Source organism: Triticum dicoccoides, chromosome 3B (assembly GCF_002162155.2).
Source record: "Triticum dicoccoides isolate Atlit2015 ecotype Zavitan chromosome 3B, WEW_v2.0, whole genome shotgun sequence".
Lineage (NCBI taxonomy): Eukaryota > Viridiplantae > Streptophyta > Magnoliopsida > Poales > Poaceae > Triticum > Triticum dicoccoides.
Genome location: NC_041385.1, coordinates 152,918,062 through 152,936,369, shown reverse-complemented (window position 1 = coordinate 152,936,369; position 18,308 = coordinate 152,918,062).

The following is an 18,308-nucleotide window of genomic DNA, read 5'->3' as shown; positions in this document are numbered from 1 at the left end:
GGGAACACCAAGCAAACACTTCTTTGGGTTTAGCTTCAAGTTGATCTTGCGCAGATTAGCAAATATATCTTCCAAATCCTGGATGAGGGTTGATCTGTCCTTGGTCTTGACCACGATATCATCCATATAAGCTTCAATGTTCATGTGCAACTGTGGCTCAAAACCAATTTTGACTACTCTTGCAAAAGTGAACCCGACACTCTTCAACCTGAAAGGCATGCGCACAAAGCAGTATATGCCACATGGGGTGATGAATGAGGTATTTTCTTCATCTTCCCTGGACACGAATATCTGATGGTACCCAGAGTACGCATTCAGAAAGGAGAGCAGATCACACCCGAAAGTGGAATCCACAATCTGATCAATGTGCGGAAAGGGGAATGGGTTCTTCGGGCATGCCTTGTTCAAATTAGCGAAATCTATGCAAAGCCTCCATTTTCCATTAGCCTTGCGCACAACCACTGGGTTTGCTAACGATGTTGGATGTAGTACTCCTCTAACTAAACCAGCTGCCTCAAGTTTCTTGATCTCCTCGGCCAATGAACTGCTGCCGCTCCAAGGCCTGCTTCCGCACCTTCTGCTTGACGGGTCGGGCATGTGGGCAGACAGCAAGCTGGTGCTCAATTACCTCCCTGGGAACAACGGGGATATAAGATGGTTGCCAAGCAAACACATCGATATTCACCAGCAGGAAGGCAACGATTGTGCTTTCCTATTTGTCAACGAGGGTGGCATTGATAGTAAAAGTACCATCTATGCCAGCCAACCCTGTTGGGACCTTTTTCACACGGGGTGCAGCAGCCTTGGTCCTCTTACTGTTGGAACTCTCCGGCACGTCATCAACATGTGCGACACACTCATAGAGGTACGCTTCCCAGATTCCTTGCCGACGTCCCTACTATCCTTCTTATTTCCTTTGTTGTCCTTGGCGGGCACCGCAACTTTAGCAGCTTCTGCCGTGACTGCGTCCTGATACATCTTATTCACGCAAATCATTGCATCTTTCTTGTCTGACGGAATGGAAGTGACACCCATCGGCCCTAGCATCTTCAAGGTGTTGTAGGCACAGTGGGATGTCGCCATGAATTTGGCCAGGGACGGGCGCCCGAGGATTCCATTGTATGGCAAGAGGAGGTCGACCACATCAAACAGAATCTTCTCAGTCCGGTAGTTTAACTCTCCCCCAAATGTCACATGCAACATGATCTTTCCCTTATGACGACTCCTACCGGTATTCACTCCTTGAAACGTGCCCGTGGCCCTAAGATCTTCCTCTACTATCTGGAGTTTGCTGATAACTTGTGGGGAAATCAGATTCAACACGTCCCCGCCATCAACCAATATCTTTGTGACTTTGAGGCTGCAGATTGTTGGTGAGACCAACAACGACAAGCAGTCAAGCACCCTACCGGAGTGATGGGTCAGGGTGATCCTCTTCATCAAATATGATGGGCATGCATGACCATTCGAGCGACTTCTAAGACTCTGCCACGTGGCTCCATGGCATTGACCTCACGCGCCCATTGTTTAAGTTGGCGGTGAGAGGAGTGCAAAGATGCACCCCCGTCAATACACCGGGCGTCAGTGGCCTTCTGGAATTCCTGCTCACTGGTTTCCTCTTCATCCCCTCTATCACTTTCATCATTGCAATCCTCTTTCCCTCGGCCCTGGCGGGTTTCCCTTGGTTCTGAGGAGCCTTGCCAAGGCGATTTGCTTCACCACCTCGGACCTTTCCGCTAGAACCGTTCTGACCTTTTTCCTTATCACGCTTCTCATTCTCATCCCTCTGCTTCTTGACGAGCTGCTCAATCTGATGACACTCCTGGAGATCGTGGCCCTTGGTCTGATGAATCTTGCAGTATGGTCCATCACCCTTCCCAACTTTCTCGGCAGCCATAGCCTCCTAGCAGTCAGCGCATGTGGTAGCTTCCTTGCCGGGGGCTTCAGATTTAGCCATCTTGCCGGTACTACGTGTGCTCGATCCCTTAACTGTCAACATTGTCTTATCCTTGCGCTTCTTGCTGCGGTTCTTGTTCTTCTTCTTCTGACTAGTGGTCTCGTTGTCATCCTATGAGTCGAGGTCGACACAATCTTTCTCCCTAGGGAGTTTCCACCCCTCCTCCACCCGAGCACATTTGTCCACCAAGGTATACAGCTCCTTCACAGTCTTGGGCAACCGAATGTTCATCTCGGAATGTATCATGCGGTTGCGCACATTGGATTGGACTCGGCTGAATCTTTGCAAGTACTTTCGTAGAGTCTCTCCTTCTTTCTACTGGAGAAGCTGCAAATCGCTGGGCCGTCCTGGTTCTTGATGGCCGCCCGTAAAGGCGCCAATGAACTCATGGCACAGAACAGCCCAGGTTGAAATGGAGTTCTTCGGCAGGTGCATCAGCCAAGACCTCACATTTGACTTGAGTGCCAAAGGGAAGTAGTTGGCGAACACCTTCTCATCTCTTCCACCGGCAGCCTGAACAGCGATAGTGTAGATGCTCAAGAACTCTGCCGGGTTCAGTCTCCCATCATACTTCTCGGGTATCTCTGGTTTGAACATGCGAGCGAGTGGCCAACTGATAACCCACAAGTATAGGGGATCAATTGTAGCCTCTTTCGATAAGTAAGAGTGTCGAACCCAATGAGGAGGTAAAGGTAGAACAAATATTCCCTCAAGTTCTATCGACCACCGATACAACTCTACGCACGCTTGACGTTCGCTTTACCTAGAACAAGTATAAAACTAAAACTACTTTGTAGGTGTTGTTGGATAGGTTTGCAAGAATATAAAGAGCACGTAAATAAAAACTAGGGGCTGTTTTAAGTAGATAAGCAATAAAGTTAGTATAGCGAGTGTGGAAAAGTGGTGGTAGGAGTTGCGAAATTGTCCCTAAGGAATTGACTACTTTACTAGACCGATAGAAAGTTTTATGTGGGAGAGGCCACTGCTAGCATGTCATCCCTGACTTGGAATTCTATGCCCTTATGATCGGAACTATTAGCAAGCATCCGCAACTACTAATGTTCATTAAGGTAAAACCCAACCATAGCATTAAGATATATTGGTCCCCCTTCAATCCCGTATGCATCAATTTCTACGCTAGGTTGAAGCTTCTGTCACTCTTGCCCTCCAACGCATAGTCCTATCAACATACAAATAACCCTATGATGTGATCCACGCGCGCGCTCATTTGATGGGCACCAAAGGATAGCAACATAACCACAATAAAATTAAACCAATCATAGAAATTCACCAATTACCGATACGACAACGAAAATCTACTCAGACATCATAGGATGGCAACACATCATTGGATAATAATATGAAGCATAAAGCACCATGTTCAAGTACAGGGTACATCGGGTTGCAGGAGAGTGGACCGCTGTAGATAGATGTGGGAAGGTGATGAAGATGTTGGTGAAGATGACAGAGGTGTTGGTGTAGATCGCCGTCACACGATGATGGCCCCAGCGGTATTCCGGCGCCACCGGGAGAGAGGGGGAGAGAGCCCTCTTCTTCTTCTTCTTCTTCCTTGACCTTCTCCCTAGATGGGAGAAGGGTTTACCCTCTGGTCCTTGGCTTCCATGGCATGGGAGGGGCGAGAGCCCCTCCGAGATTGGATCTGTCTCTCTATCTCTCTCTGTTAATGCCTTTCAGATTCTAGCCTTTCACAGTTTCTTATATTCCCGGAGATTCGTAACTCCGATTGGGCTGAATTTTGGACACGATCTCTATCCTGATATTAGCTTTCTTGCAGTGAAAGAAGGGCACCAACCGCCTTACAGGGTGTCTACGAGGGCCCAAGGCATGCCTTACCCCCAGGGGCGCAACCCCTGCCTCGTGGCCCCCTCGGGCATCGTCTCGCGTTGATTCTTCTTCCCAAAATTCATAAATATTCCAAACACAATCTCCGTTAGTTTTTATCCTGTTTGGACTCCGTTTGATATGGATTTTCTGCGAAACAAAAAACATGCAACAAAAAAGAACTGGCACTGGGCACTGGATCAATATTTTAGTCCCAAAAATAGTATAAAAAGTTGCCAAAAGTATGTAAAAGTTGTAGAATATTGGCATGGAACAATCAAAAATTATAGATACGATGAAGACGTATCATCAATGGACTTGCCGCAGCTCACGGGTGAAGGCAGGACACCCGACCTCGAAAGGCAGGCACCCTCCATCTGCGAGCATGAGCTCGTCGATGTCGGGGCCGTCGCACCCATTGGGCTGGCAGTGGTTGTCACGACATCGCTCGATGATGATGCGCGCGCCTTCCCTCCGGCTGTCCTTTGGGGCTTGCCATTGGCCTTGACGTGCTCAAGGGTCAGAAGAGGCCATCTAGACGTCATCGGGCTCTTTGTTACATGGCTCTCGTGCTGCTTGCCGTGGTGGGGGCTGCACCGTGGGGGCGGCCCCTTTTGTATGGCCAGCCGCACAAGCCACTAATGTCGCTTGGGGAGGCCAAGGTGGGCCAGCTTGTTGTGACCCTCCTTCCTCGGCAAAACCAATCAGGCTTTGGATGGTGGCTCGCCTGCCGGAGTAATGGGCCATGGGTAGGCTCACCCGAGTCCCTAGATTTATCAAGACTTTGGGCCAGCTCCACCTAGCTGGACCCCGAGCTGAAGCTCCGCCCTCATGGAGCCGGCTGGCTCAACGGCCGGCTGCCAGAGGGCGGTAGACCCAAGACTACGACGCTCCGAGTGCGCGGCTCCTGCCGGCCGGCCTCCAGAGAGGGCGGCGTCAGGCAGGCGGCCACCTCGCGACTTTGGTGCGGCCGAGCCCCCATCAAGAGTACAAGATAGAGCATGGCTACAGTGAAGCATGTCGCCTCCAATGCTCGGGACAGGCGTGGCTACAGTGCTCCGTACAGGCGGATATCTCCGCACGACGGGGCACTATGCCATGTCTCCCCTAACGTCACTTCGAGCAGGCGGAGTCCTGTTCCCCACGATGGCCTATCGGTATGGCCTGCCGGTGGTGGGTCCTATCGGGCAGTGACCCCGCAGAAGATGGCGAAAGCTCAACCAGACGGATTCGGGAGGGGCCAGCCTCAAGCAAGCGGCCGTCCCTTGCCCCGAGGCAAGCATGCCATTAAGCTGACGAGACCAGGAGTGGCTATAGTGGCCTCCCACTAGGCGGCGGGACTGTAGCCATGCTGAGATGACCAAGCCCCCGTCATCAACAACACAGCTACAGTAAGCGGCCACCAACCAGTCGACGGGGCCTGCCAGGCGATGGGCCCCAGCGGTCGGCGGAGAAGCCGGAGGCTGGAGACACTGACAAGCCGGGCCCAGCACCCTAACGGATTACCATTGTACCCCTGGGGGGTAGTCCTATATAAACCCCCCAGGACACCCATGCAAAGGGTTCCAACCCTGATAGAACTAGCCAGTTACCTACGGCAGGGAAGAGCTAGCTTGCCTTCTCCTACCTCTAGACACAGCTCAAGGAGCAACTTGTAGCACTAGTGCCTTAGTGATCATGCGGAGACCCCGCAGAGCAGGAGTAGGGGTATTATCTCCATGCAGAGCCCCCAACCTGGGTAAAGTTCACCGACGTACGTGTCTACGCCTTATCCCGCTTCCAAGCACCGGCGACGTTCTACTCGCTCCCACCATGATAAGCCATCTGTTGGCATATGTCGTACCCAACCCCCAACATTTGGCGCCCACTGTGGGGCGAGGTGCACCGTCTCCCAGAGATCTGCTCTGGACGGAACCCTGTTCCTTCCTGGTGAGCGAAGCCAGCCCAGCACGCCCGATGGCGTCAACCCCGACGCGGTGCTCGGCGTGGAGATCGCCTGCGTGGTGAGCTGCCTCACCGACCTTGTCGGCGAGATCGACCTCTCCGACGAGCCAGCCTCCGACACGGGCACTAGCTGCCCTGAGAGCCGTCTCGTCAGCCTCCTCGACCAGCTCCATGTCACCAACGAGCCTGCTATGGAACTGGAGTCCATCGACTCCACCGATCCAATGATCGTCGACCCTGACACGGCATCGCTCGACGCGTTCCCCACCAACTTGGTGGTCTATGATGAGCCGCCTCCTCGCGAGCATAGTGGCGGGAGCACTGTCACGGAGGTGCTTGTCATCAACAGTGGAGAGGACTCGGACGAGCATGCTCAAGATCCCCTCGAAGCAACTCTGCGCGACCTCACGACGCCCATTCCCGAGGGGGCGGATGCTGAGGCGCTGGAGGCACGCCGCCTCCAGCTTCTCAAAAATGTTGGCCGCCTAGCCAGCATGCGCCGGCTTTCGGATGCCTACCGGCGTGAGATGGACCAGGCCGTAGGTGGCACACCAGCGCCTAAGGGGCCTAGCCGCCTCGGCACAGTTCGGCGGCGTGGCGCGACCATCGCCAACATGTTCGGGGCGGAGCGCCCTATCTACGCCACGCCTGCAGAGAACATCCGGGCCGCCCAGGCGGTGACGGATGAGCTGGACAAATACGACGGCGACGAGCGCCGCCACATGATGGAGCGTGTCCAGCAGCTCCTAGACGCGGCTGCCGTGCAGCACGAGGCCGCCTGCCGAGCTGAAGTCCCAGCCCGACAAAACAACAAGCCGCCCCCTCGCCAAGATCATGGGGCGACATCCCGGACGCTGACCAGTGGCGCCCGCGGAGGAAAGGACAACGGGCCGGCTGCCAACCACAGCCGGACGCGCCTCTCCATCAAGCGGGACGAGGACGACCGCCCTCGCGCAGTAGAGCGGCGAGGCGACCAGCCGCCTCCCCCGCCTCGTGGAGCAAGGTATCCCACTCCGCCTCTTGTCACGCATCTGACACTCGGCGATCGCCTTGGCCGCCGAGAGGGAGTCAGAGAGAATGATGCCCAGCATCGGATCGATCGTCTCAACCTATCCCTGGTGCTAGAAGAAGAAGATGTGCTGGGTCCGCCCTGTTTCGGCCCCCGAAAACGAGATTAGCCCTTCCCCAAAGGGTTCACCCTCCCGTGAGACACGCCCAAGTACACCGGCTCCGTGAAGCCGGAGGACTGGCTGGTCGATTACTCCATGGCCGTCAGTATAGCAAACGGCAACAAGCGCGTTGCCGTGAAATACGTCCCGCTCATGCTTTAGGGCAGTGCCCAGACGTGGCTCAACTGCTTGAAGCCCCGCAGCATCAACAGCTGGGTTGATTTCACCGAGGTCTTCATCCGCAACTTCACCAGCACCTACAAGCAGGCTCCCAAGCCCCGACAGCTCTCCTTGTGCGTCCAAGGGCCCACAGAGTCGACTCGCGACTACCTCATGCGCTGGACCGAGCTGCGCAAGTCCTGCGAGGGCGTGCACGAGGTGCAGGCCATCCAGTACTTCACCACCGAGTGCTGAGAGGGCACCCTCCTCGAGCATCGACTTCTCTGCGACGAGCCCCAGACACTCGACGAGCTGCTAATCATAGCCAACAAGCACACCACGGACGACTCCTCCATGAAGGCGGAGATCTTAGTCGATGCATCTGGCAAGGTAGCGCCTCAAGCTCCTCGGACTCTGGCTGGTGAGACCAGTCGGAGACAGCCCCCAAGCGACAGCAAGCGGCAGGCCACCCAGCCGGCTTCCAATAGCTAGCAGGTGGCGATAGTCGAGGATTAGCAGCCGGAGGGACAGCCAGCGCCCAAGCGTCAAAAGGGCGGCAAGCCCAACTGGCTGCCAGCCTTCTCGTACGAGTAGACCCTTGACGCCCCCTGAAAGTTCCACAATGGCGCGAAGCCGTCCAATCATACCACCCGGAAGTGTCACTGGCTCACCAGGATTGCTAAGGGAGATGGCCTCCTACCTCCTCCGCCTGCCGGTCCACCACCTCCTCCGCCCTAGCAGCCGGCGGCCCGACCAGTCGGCGCCGTTCAAGAAGAGTATCCCACAGAGCATGGAGCCTATGTCGTGTTCACCAGCGTGGCCGATGATAGGTGCAGCAGACGGCAACAAGAACAAGAGGTGCATGCAGTGGCCTCGAGCACCCCAGAGTTCATGCACTGGTCAGAAAGGCCCATCAGCTGGAGCAGGGCCGACCACCCGGAAGTGATGTCGTCGCCCAGTTCCTATGCCTTAGTCCTAGATGCAACCCTTGCAACAGAGAGGTGGGCAGCTCGCTTCTCCAGGGTCTTGATAGACGGCGACAGTAGCATAAACATCCTGTACCGTGACACAATGGAGAAGTTGGGAATCAAACAGAAGCAACTCCTCCCTAGTCGGACTGTATTCCATGGCATAGTCCCTGGCCTTTCCTGCTCACCAATCGGCAAGACTCAGATCGATGTCCTCTTTGGAGACAAGAATCATTTCCATCGAGAGCCAGTTTGGTTTGAGGTGGTGGACCTAGAGAGCCCTTACCATGCGCTGCTTGGCCGACCTGCCCTGGCCAAGTTCATGGCGGTCCCCCACTACGCCTACCTCAAGATGAAGATGCCAAGTACCAAGGGAATCCTAACTATAGTCAGAGACTACAAGAACTCGGCCGCCTGCGCCGCGGACAGTAGCCGACTGGCTGAGTCCCTCGTGATTGCAACCGAGAAGCGACTCCTAGAGCGGGTGGTGGCGATGGCAGGAAAGAAGCCGGAAATGACACCCACCCCCAAGGAGTCGGATGTAGATGGCTCGTTAAAGCCAGCAAAAGAAACAAAGAAGATACCCTTGGACCCGGAGCAGCTGGAGAGGCACGCTGTCGTAGGTACGAACCTAGACAGCAAATAGGAAAGCGAGCTCGTCGATTTCCTCCGTGAGAATCGGGACATCTTCGCATGGTCTCCCAAAGACACGCCTGGTGTTCCGACGGATTTCGCCGAGCACAAGTTACATGTCCGACTTGATGTCAAGCCAGTCAGGCAGCCCTTGCACCGCCTGTCGGAGGAGAAGAGAAGAGTTGTTGGAGAAGAGATAGCCCGGCTTCTAGCAGCCGGATTTATCATGGAGGTGTTTTTTCCAGAATGGCTAGCCAACCCAGTCCTAGTGCTGAAGAAGAACAAGCAGTGGCACATGTGCATTGACTATACAAGCCTTAACAAGGCCTGCCCCAAAGATCCGTTTGCTCTACCAAGGATTGACCAAGTAATAGACTCCACAGCCGGATGCGAGCTGTTGAGTTTCTTGGATGCATACTCAGGTTACCACCAGATAAAGTTGAACCCGGCCGACAGGCTGAAGACCGCCTTTATCACACCATTTGGAGCCTTGTGTTACATGACGATGACGTTCGGCTTGCGCAATGCTGGCGCCACCTTTCAGCGTTGCATGCAGAAGTGTCTCCTCAAGCAGCTCGGCAGAAATGCCCATGTTTATGTGGATGATGTGGTGGTGAAGACGGAGAAGCGTGGCACTCTGCTAGAAGATCTCAAGGAAACCTTTGAGAACCTGCGCCGATTCCAGATCAAGCTCAACCCGGAGAAATGTGTCTTTGGGGTGCCAACCGGCCATCTTCTCGACTTTCTGGTCTCAGAGCGCGGCATAGAGTGCAACCCTGTGAAGATCAAGGCAATTGAGATGATGAAAGTACCCACCCGACTGCTGGACGTGCAGAAATTCACTGGCTGCTTGGCGTCAGTTAGCCGTTTCATCAGCCGGCTGGGCGAGAAGGCTCTTCCCCTGTACCAACTCATGAAGAAGACCACTTTTTTCGAGTGGAGCGACAAGGCGGACGAAGCATTTCTCCAACTCAAGAAGATGTTGGCAACCCCACCGATCCTGGCGGCTCTGACTGAGAAGGAGCCCATGCTCCTCTACATTGCAGCCACCAGTCGGGTTGTCAGTGTAGTCATGGTGGTAGAGCGTAAGGAGGAGGATAGAGCATTGCCGGTCCAGAGACCGGTGTATTACTTGAGAGAAGTATTGTCCGCCTCCAAGCAAAAATACCCACACTACCAGAAGATGTGTTACGGCATGCACTTTGCTGCCAAGAAGCTGAAGCCTTAGTTTCAAGAGCACCCAATAACCGTCGTCTGCACAACTCCGCTTGCTGAGATCATTGGGAGCCGAGACGCCTCTGGCCGAGTGGCCAAGTGGGCTATTGATCTGGCCCCTTACACCATCTACTACCAGCCTCGAACCGCCATAAAGTCACAAGTACTGGCCGACTTGCTCGTCGACTGGGCCAAGACCCAGTATTTGTCGCCTGCACCAGACTCAACTCATTGGCGGATGCATTTTGATGGTTCAAAAATGCGCACTGGTCTGGGAGCCGGTGTCGTCCTCACCACTCCCAAGGGTGACAAGCTCAAATACGTGCTGCAAGTCAACTTTGCCACCTCCAACAACGTAGCTGAATATGAGGCATTCATACATGGGCTCCGGCTTGCCAAGGAACTCGGCATCCGCCGGATCCTGTGTTATGGTGACTCCGACTTGGTGGTCCAACAGTCGTCAGGCGACTGGGACGCCAAGGATGCAAACATGGCAAGCTACCACTTCCTCATGCAGCAACTCATCGGATACTTTGATGGGTGCGAGTTCCTTCACGTGCCAAGAAACGACAACGAGCAAGCAGATGCCTTGGCATGAATTGGCTCCACCCGACAGGCAATACCAGCTGGCGTCGCCCTACGCCGCCTTCTGAAGCCGTCTGTCAAGCCGTCTCCTGATTCAGACTCCATCTTCGTGCCCCCCAGCGAAGCAGTCGGATCCGACTTAACGATCCCAGAGGCCGGCACGGGGATTTTGATAGGAGGCCCGGGGACTGCTGCAGCCACACCCGGCCCAGGGACTCCAGAGCTCGGCCCGGGGACTTCAGCAGTCGGCCCGGGGACTTCTTCAACACAGCAGGCGGAGGCAGCTGCCAACCTGGCGCCTCCCTGCCCAACCGCTCTTATATAAGTTGCAGTAGTGGCAGTCGAAGAAATTGCGGCGCCTTCATGGGCTCAGCCAATCCTCAAGTTCTTGGTGAATAAAGAGCTACCGACTGATGAGATCTGAGCCCAACAAGTGTAAAGGCGAGTAGCAGCGTACACCATAGTCAACAGAGAGCTGGTGCGACGAAGTGTCATAGGGGTTTATCAGCGTTGTGTGGAGTCGGACCAAGGCCATGCAATACTCAAGGATATCCACCAAGGCGAGTGCGGCCACCACGCGACTTCAAGATCACTTGTGGCCAAGGCTTTCTGCCATGGGTTCTTCCGGCCAACTGCCCTAGAAGAGGCCAAAGAGCTAGTTCAGAAGTGTCAAGGGTGTCAGATGTTCCGTTCCAAGCCACACCTGTCGGCTTCTGCACTCAAGACCATTCCCATAGCCTGTCCCTTTGCTTTTTGGGGGATGGATATGGTAGGACCATTCAAGACGGCCCGCGGTGGTATGACTCACTTACTTGTTGCCGTGGACAAGTTCACCAAGTGGATAGAGGCAAAACCGATCAAGAAGCTGAATGGGCCGACTGTCGTGACCTTCATCACCGACATCACCATGCGATACGACATACCACACAACATCATCACCGACAACGGCACCAACTTTGCCAAAGGAGCCTTGGCTCGTTTCTGTGCAACACAGGGCATCCGCTTGGACTTAGTGTCCGTTGCCCACCCACAGTCAAATGGCCAGGTGGAGCATGCAAACGGCCTCATTCTGTTCGGCCTCAAGCCCCGACTGGTCGAGTCTCTAGAGCGTTCGGCCGGCTGCTGGCTCGACAAGCTGCTGGCCATCCTCTGGAGTTTGCGCACAACCCCAAACAAGTCAACCGGCTTCACGCCCTTCTTCCTCGTCTACGGTGCCGAAGCCATCATCCCGACATATATTGAGTTCGACTCCCCAAGAGTCACCATGTACATCGAGGCGGATGCCAATGAGGCGCGAGAAGACGGCGTCGACTTGCTGGAGGAAGGCCGGTTGTTGGCACTCAGCCGGTCGGCCATCTACCAGCAGAGTCTGCGCCGATACTACAACCGCAAGGTGAAGCCAAGATCCTTCCTGGAGGGAGACCTTGTGGTCCGGCTGATCCAGCGAACATCCGGACAACACAAGCTCTAGGCACCTTGGGAAGACCCTTTCATCATCAGTAAGGTGTTGGGCAACGATGCCTACTATCTGATCGATGCCCAGAAGCCCAGAGCATGCAAGAGAGATGATTCAGGCAAAGACACGGAGAGGCCATGGAACGCAAACCTCCTCCGAAGGTTTTACAGTTGAAAGCAGTATGTATCACGCTACCTTTTGTACTATGTATAAAAACTCCGGGTCCTCCGAGAAGAGCTCGGGGACTGCCCTCTTTTATCTATATGATAAGTGTTATGCCTATGAGAAGGTGTAGTTTATTTCTGCCACCTGGCACCGGGTTCGACCAGTCGGCCCGGAGCCTCGCAGCCTTCTACAATATGCCGCCTCCTGCAGCCGGACAAGTAGTGTGCCGGCACCAAAAACTTCCTTTGTCAGAAGCCAAAGCTCACAGAGCGACTGCATGGCGGGAAAAGGTTGCAAAACAGTGCCCCACACAAAAAAACGACTAACGAAGAAAACGCATATAGTAGAGGGCGGCATCGCACCTAGTCGGCCGGCTGCTTGGCAGCCGAATGGCCGACCTCCGCTTTCATTACCAAAAAAAAGAAAAAACTCTGAATGGCTAAGTACTAGCCCCGCCCCCCACGAAACAGCTAAAGTACTCAACCCGGCCACAGTCCGCAAAGCGGCTGCTCGGCTGGCAAGAGCATAGCCAAGGGAGGGTGGCAAAGGGAAAAAACCAAGGAGAAAAAGGGAAGGAAAGCTGGAGGTCGGCATAGCAAGTATAAGCAATGATAGAATATTTACATGGATAAAGGCCTCTGGCCAGCATTCAAACAAAGTTTTGATATACAGCCCGCGGATAGCCCGCAGGTGGAATTGCGCGAATTTAACAAAATGTTCAGAGCAGCAAGAAGAAAGCAGAAAAAATCCTAAAGAGCAGCAGAAGACTCCGGCTGGGCGGCGCCGGTTGGCGCAGCAGAAGGATCTAGGTGGGCAGCGCTGGATGGCGTGGCAGAAGACTCTAGCTGGACGCTGGAGTCGGCCACACGGCCTAGCATGGCAGGCGGCTCCATCTGAGCGGAGGAATCGTCAGCTGCAGGCGGGGCGGCGGAGGGCTGGAGGACGGAGTCGGTGGTCGGCCCCCACTTGGATGCCTCCAGTAGCGGTCGGCACCTTGGTGCATGGCTCGTTGCTTGAGGCCCGGTCAGGTTGGGGCTGACCGTCCGCCCCGACCTCCGGCAGATCGATGCCGCTCTCCTCATCTTCCTCCTCCTCCTCCTCTTCCTCCTCCCCGTCTTCCCCTTCGTCTGGAGTCGATGACTTCAGCTGAATCTTCAATGTCCTCTGGGTTTAACCCGAGCCACTCCTGCGGAGCTTCGCCGCCTTCCTCGACCACCTCCGGGACAAAGACGCTGGTGTCGGTGAAGTCGGCGATCGCCGCCGCCCTGTTGATGAGCCCAGCTTCCACCGCCGCCAGCTCCTCCTGTGCTTCCAGCCGGAACATGGTCAACTAGGCTAGATCTAGCCCAGGATACCACGCCTTGACGAATTCCAAGACCCGGTGCGCCCCTGCCCGGGCTGCTGAGCCTTTCCAAGCTTCCAGGAGGCTGACCGCCACCTCCAGCCAGTCGGCAGTCCGACTTGGGGTGCGCGGAGCCGGCAAGCCCGGCCAGAGGGCGGAGACTGCCTGGGCTCCGACGCGTTGGAGGTGGCATAGCGTGTGATGAGCAGGCCGAAGCCGGGCCTGAATGCCGAGGACCTGTTCGCCAAGAGTCCGGGGAGCATCAGCGGCAATTTGCGCACCCTCCGCCCTTTGCTCCTCGAGCTGGGCCTCGATCATTTGGATTGCGGCTACAGAATGGCCCAGGAAGAAGTCTGTCCGGGCAGAAGAAGAAAAAGGCCAAGGCAATAAGCTAGGGCTGACAGTTCCAAAACAAAAAATCAAGAGAATGAGACTTACCATCGACCAAATCTTCAATACTTCCGAAGCAGGCAGTCATCTGGGCCTCCTTGTCGGCCCAGGCGGAGCGCTCGATCTCAAACTCGGCGAGGAGGCTGGTCTCTGTCGTCTTCACCTTCACCTGGGCCGCCTTGAGAGCTTCCACCTGCTCAGCAAGTTGAGCGACTAGGCGATCCCGCTCCTTGGCCAGCTTGCTGCACTCCGCCTCCTTGCCATGCAGGGCGGTGTTGGCTTCGCCCAGATGCTGTTGTAGGGCGGCATTGGCCCCTGAAGAAAGAAAGAGAAGAAAAAGGCATCAGTCAAGTGGACAAGACAAAGAAAAGAAACAACTCAGGAGATTCGGCCCGACTGCCCGAACCTCGGGGACTACAGCCCGCGGGTGCGCCAGCGCGCCCCTGCGAAGAAAGGAAGATAGAAACTTACTCCGGCTCTCGGCCAGATGGGCAGTCTGTGTCTCTAGCTCCCGAACCCTGGAGTTGTAGGCGGTCGCGTGGAGATTGTGATAGTCCTACAGAAGAGATATCAGATGAAATCAGCAGTCAACAAATTGCAAGATAAAGTTCCGACCCACCTGCTCAGCAGCCGGCCCGGAACTTGGGGACTACACCCAGTGGACGCGCTTGCGCGCCCCCACGAGAGAAGCAAGAGGATCATCCGAAGAAGAAAGTCAAAGATAACTTACGCGGATGGCGGTTCGCGACGCCAAGAAGGCCTCGTTGCAGCGCCTGAGAGCCTCCGCTTTTGCCCTGAGCTCGGCCTGAACGTCAAGAGATGCCTGGTTCAAGACACCCGTCCCACCCCCGTGTATCTAACCCACGGGTGCGGCGCTGGTTGCCTTGGTGTCAGGGCCCGACGAGCTTGCGGCGCTGACCTCCTGCGACCGCGGTGTTGAGGCTGCCTTCTCCAGACGGCAGTGCATGGGTGTGCGGACCGTAGGAATTAGGTCTGTCACCATCGTGTTTTCGACCAGCAGCACCGGCGGTGCAGCCGGCTGCTCGTCCCGCTGCTCGCTGGCTGGCGGAGGTGGCGGAGGCGGGGACGGTGGCACAAAGACGTCTGGCATGACTACGTCACCGCCCTCCCGCTCGCAGATCGGGTGGTCGTCGCCGGCTCCTCCGACCGTCGCCTCGAAATCAGGCGGAGGCGGCGCGGTATTCGGGGGCGCCACGAGCAACGGCTCTTGGTGACGTACGGCCTCCGCAAGCCGCTCCTTCTATGCGGCTTGGGCTTCAGCCTGCGCCAGCGCTCTCTCAGCGGACGCGGCGGCCTTGTCCGCTTGCTCCTTGGCCAGGCGGTCGGCCTCTTCCTCACGCGCCTCCCGCACATTCCGCTCTGTTGCCTCTCGGAGGTCGGAGGCCGGGTCGATCTGCCGGTTGGTCGAGGAGGTCGTCGCCGACCTAAGGACCGAGGCGGCGCTCGACTTCTCAAGGGTTAGCAGGGCCCTGAAATAAGAAGACAAGTTAGAGGGCTCTCACACCCAATTGACGAGAATCCAAGAAGTAAGGAAAGGATACTTACACCGACACCATAACGGGCACCTTCGGCTGCCTCTGATACTGGGCCACCTTGGCCGCGGCTTCCTTCCGCCTGGTCGCCGCGGCCGGGTTCTTGGGCTTCTTCAGGGCCTTGCCGAACAGGGCAGCGCCCTGCTTCCGCTTGCGCTTGCCGCCGTGGGCGGGAGGCCCGGAAGAGGGGCCGGCGCCGGTAGTGGCGGAGCTCCGGGCGGGGCGCGGTTCGTCTTCATCTTCATTGTCGTCGGGCCAAGTCCCCACGCCGCCGCCTTCCTCGGAGTCGCCTGCTCCACCGCCGCCGTTTGCTCTGCCGCCGCTGCCGGTCGCGTCGTCCGCCAGGGCGGCCGCCCCCAAGTCGGGGTCGTCCAAGTCGCTCGCTGCCCTGTCCGGCTGGAAGTCCTCACCCGGCCATAGGAGGGCGGCGGCTGCCGCGGACACGTAAATCCGCTATCAAGAAAGGGCTGCATCACGCCGAGAAACGAAGCCAAAGAAAACAGATCGAAGGACAAAATGAAGAAACTTACAGCAGGCGGCGGATTGTGGCGGGAGTACGGCCGCTTCCCGTACCGCCACTCTTCCTCCGACACCTTCAGGTCGGAGATCTCGTTTACCATCTGTGCAACTTCGGTAGGCGGCATCCCTTTCGTGCACAGCTGGCACAGATCGCGGTGTCCGCCCATCCGGAAGATCGGATGAGGGCGGCTCTGGAGCGGGAGGACCCGGCTCTCGACGAAGGCGATGAGGAGGTCGGAGGCCACAAGTCCCTCTGACTCCTGGAGCACTCGGAGTCGGCTGATGGCGGCCATCGGGTCCGCCGACACTGGCTTCGGTTTGTACCCCCAGGTGGGCCGAGCCCCGATGGGGGGGGGGGGCGGCCTCGTAGGCCGGCAGGTTGAGGAAGTCGTCAGCGGGATCTACGTTCTCGATGTAGAAGTAGAACTACTGCCACATCTTCACCGACTGCGCCAGCTTGATGACGGGGAAGGCGTTCCGCTTTGCCGGTCGGTGCACGGCAACGAAGCCCCCGCACTCAGCCACCGTCTCCCTAGCGGAGGTACCGAGCTTCCCATAAAAGAGCGCTCCCCACAGCTCGAGTGTGGGGAGGATGCCGAGGTAGCCCTCGCATGCCGTGACAAAGGCAGAGAGTAGAGTCACGGTGTTGGGCATGAGGATGTGAGGCTGAAGATGGTAGAAGTCGAGGAAGGAGCGGAAGAAGCCGCTCACCGGGAGGCCGAAGCCGCGGAGGAAGTGCGAGCGGAAGATGACCCGCTCGTCTCCCCGCGGTGCCGGCGAGATCTCTATCTCCGGCGGCACCTGCGCCTTGACGAAGGCCGCGCTGGGCATCCGACGCGTGTCGCGGAGGAAGGAAATGTGATCTTCGATCACGGTCGATCCGTCCCAATCACCGCCCCTCTCGCGCGCCATGACTTCCGGCTGGCTGCATGGGGAGGGGAAGTGCGTCGGCGGCAGGCGACGGTGGCAGCACTACGGCAACACAGAGTAGCAGCAGCAGCGATGGAAGAGCAAGAAGAAGAAGAGGAAGAGTGGGAGGGGGCGCGAGAGCTTTGCTGCCCCTCTCCCATCTCCCTACTTATAGCCCTCGGGCTACGAAGCCGAGGGGGCGGGACGTGGGTCATGGGATTAACTGCGCCCACAACCCCACAACCCACATTTCCCGCACGCATTCCCCATGCCGTAAATGGTCGTGGGAATGGCAACCGTCCCCTTCGGCGCAGCGGATCCGCCCGGTTGCTGAGGCACGGTAGTGGCGGACCCGGCCTAGTATCACATCCCGTCAAGGGCGTGGGGTGGCAGGTTGACCAGGTTGGCATGCGCCGCGTGGCGCGTCTGTGGTCGGCGGAGAAGTCGGAGGCTGGAGACACTAACAAGCCTGGCCCAGCACCCGGACGGGTTACCATTGTACCCTTGGGGGGTAGGCCTATATAAACCCCCCAAGCCACCCATGCAAAGGGTTCCAACCCTGATAGAACTAGCTAGTTACCTAGGGCAGGGAAGAGCTAGCCTTGACTTCTCCTACCTCTAGACACAGCTCAAGGAGCAACTTGTAGCACTAGTGCCTTAGTGATCATGCGGAGACCCCGCAGAGCAGGAGTAGGGGTATTATCTCCACGGAGAGCCCCCAACCTGGGTAAAGTTCGCCGGCGTACGTGTCTACACCTTATCCCGCTTCCAGGCACCGGCGACGTTCTACTCACTCCCACCATGATAAGCCATCCGTTGGCATATGTCGTACCCAACCCCCGACATCGCCACTCATCCATCTGATCGGCTGCTGGCGGAAATCTCAACAGCAACTGGGCCTGCGTCATGGCCTCCGTGGCAGTGCTTGGAATAGGTGGTGATGATGTAGACTGCAGTGTCGCCCGACTCCTGATGGTGCCAGTGGCGACCGTGCTGTGCCCACGTCATTGCGAACCAGCCGCTTGGATGGCGTGGTTATGTGGGAGAGGCGCTTGAGGGTTAGAGGCTCCGTTGGGCAGAGTAGTTGGGTCGGCAAGTTCTGGGTTGGCGCATGCCCTAAGGTCGCACCCACAGCGGGGGCGGCCGGAGGGTTGCGATTCTCCTCGGAACGTGCGCCACCACTGTGGTTGTGACCTTCGGAGAGGAGAGAGGGTGTAGACAAAATAATCCCTCTATCCGTATCTCGAGGAGCATGACCGCTGAGATGTTGCTGATGATGTCCTTCCCTGATGCCTCCTGCTTCTGCTTCGGCCACGGGGGTGGTGGTAACAACGCCGCCTGCGCCAACCACATCCCCCACAACATCTGCATCCTCACACGTCCCTACGTTCCCCGCGACGTCGGTGGTTGCGAGTGGTGAAGCCTTCGAGGTGGATGGGTGATTTGCAGCTCCGGACTTCTTCCTAGGCGCCATAGTCGATGGCGCCGCCGATGATGAAAAT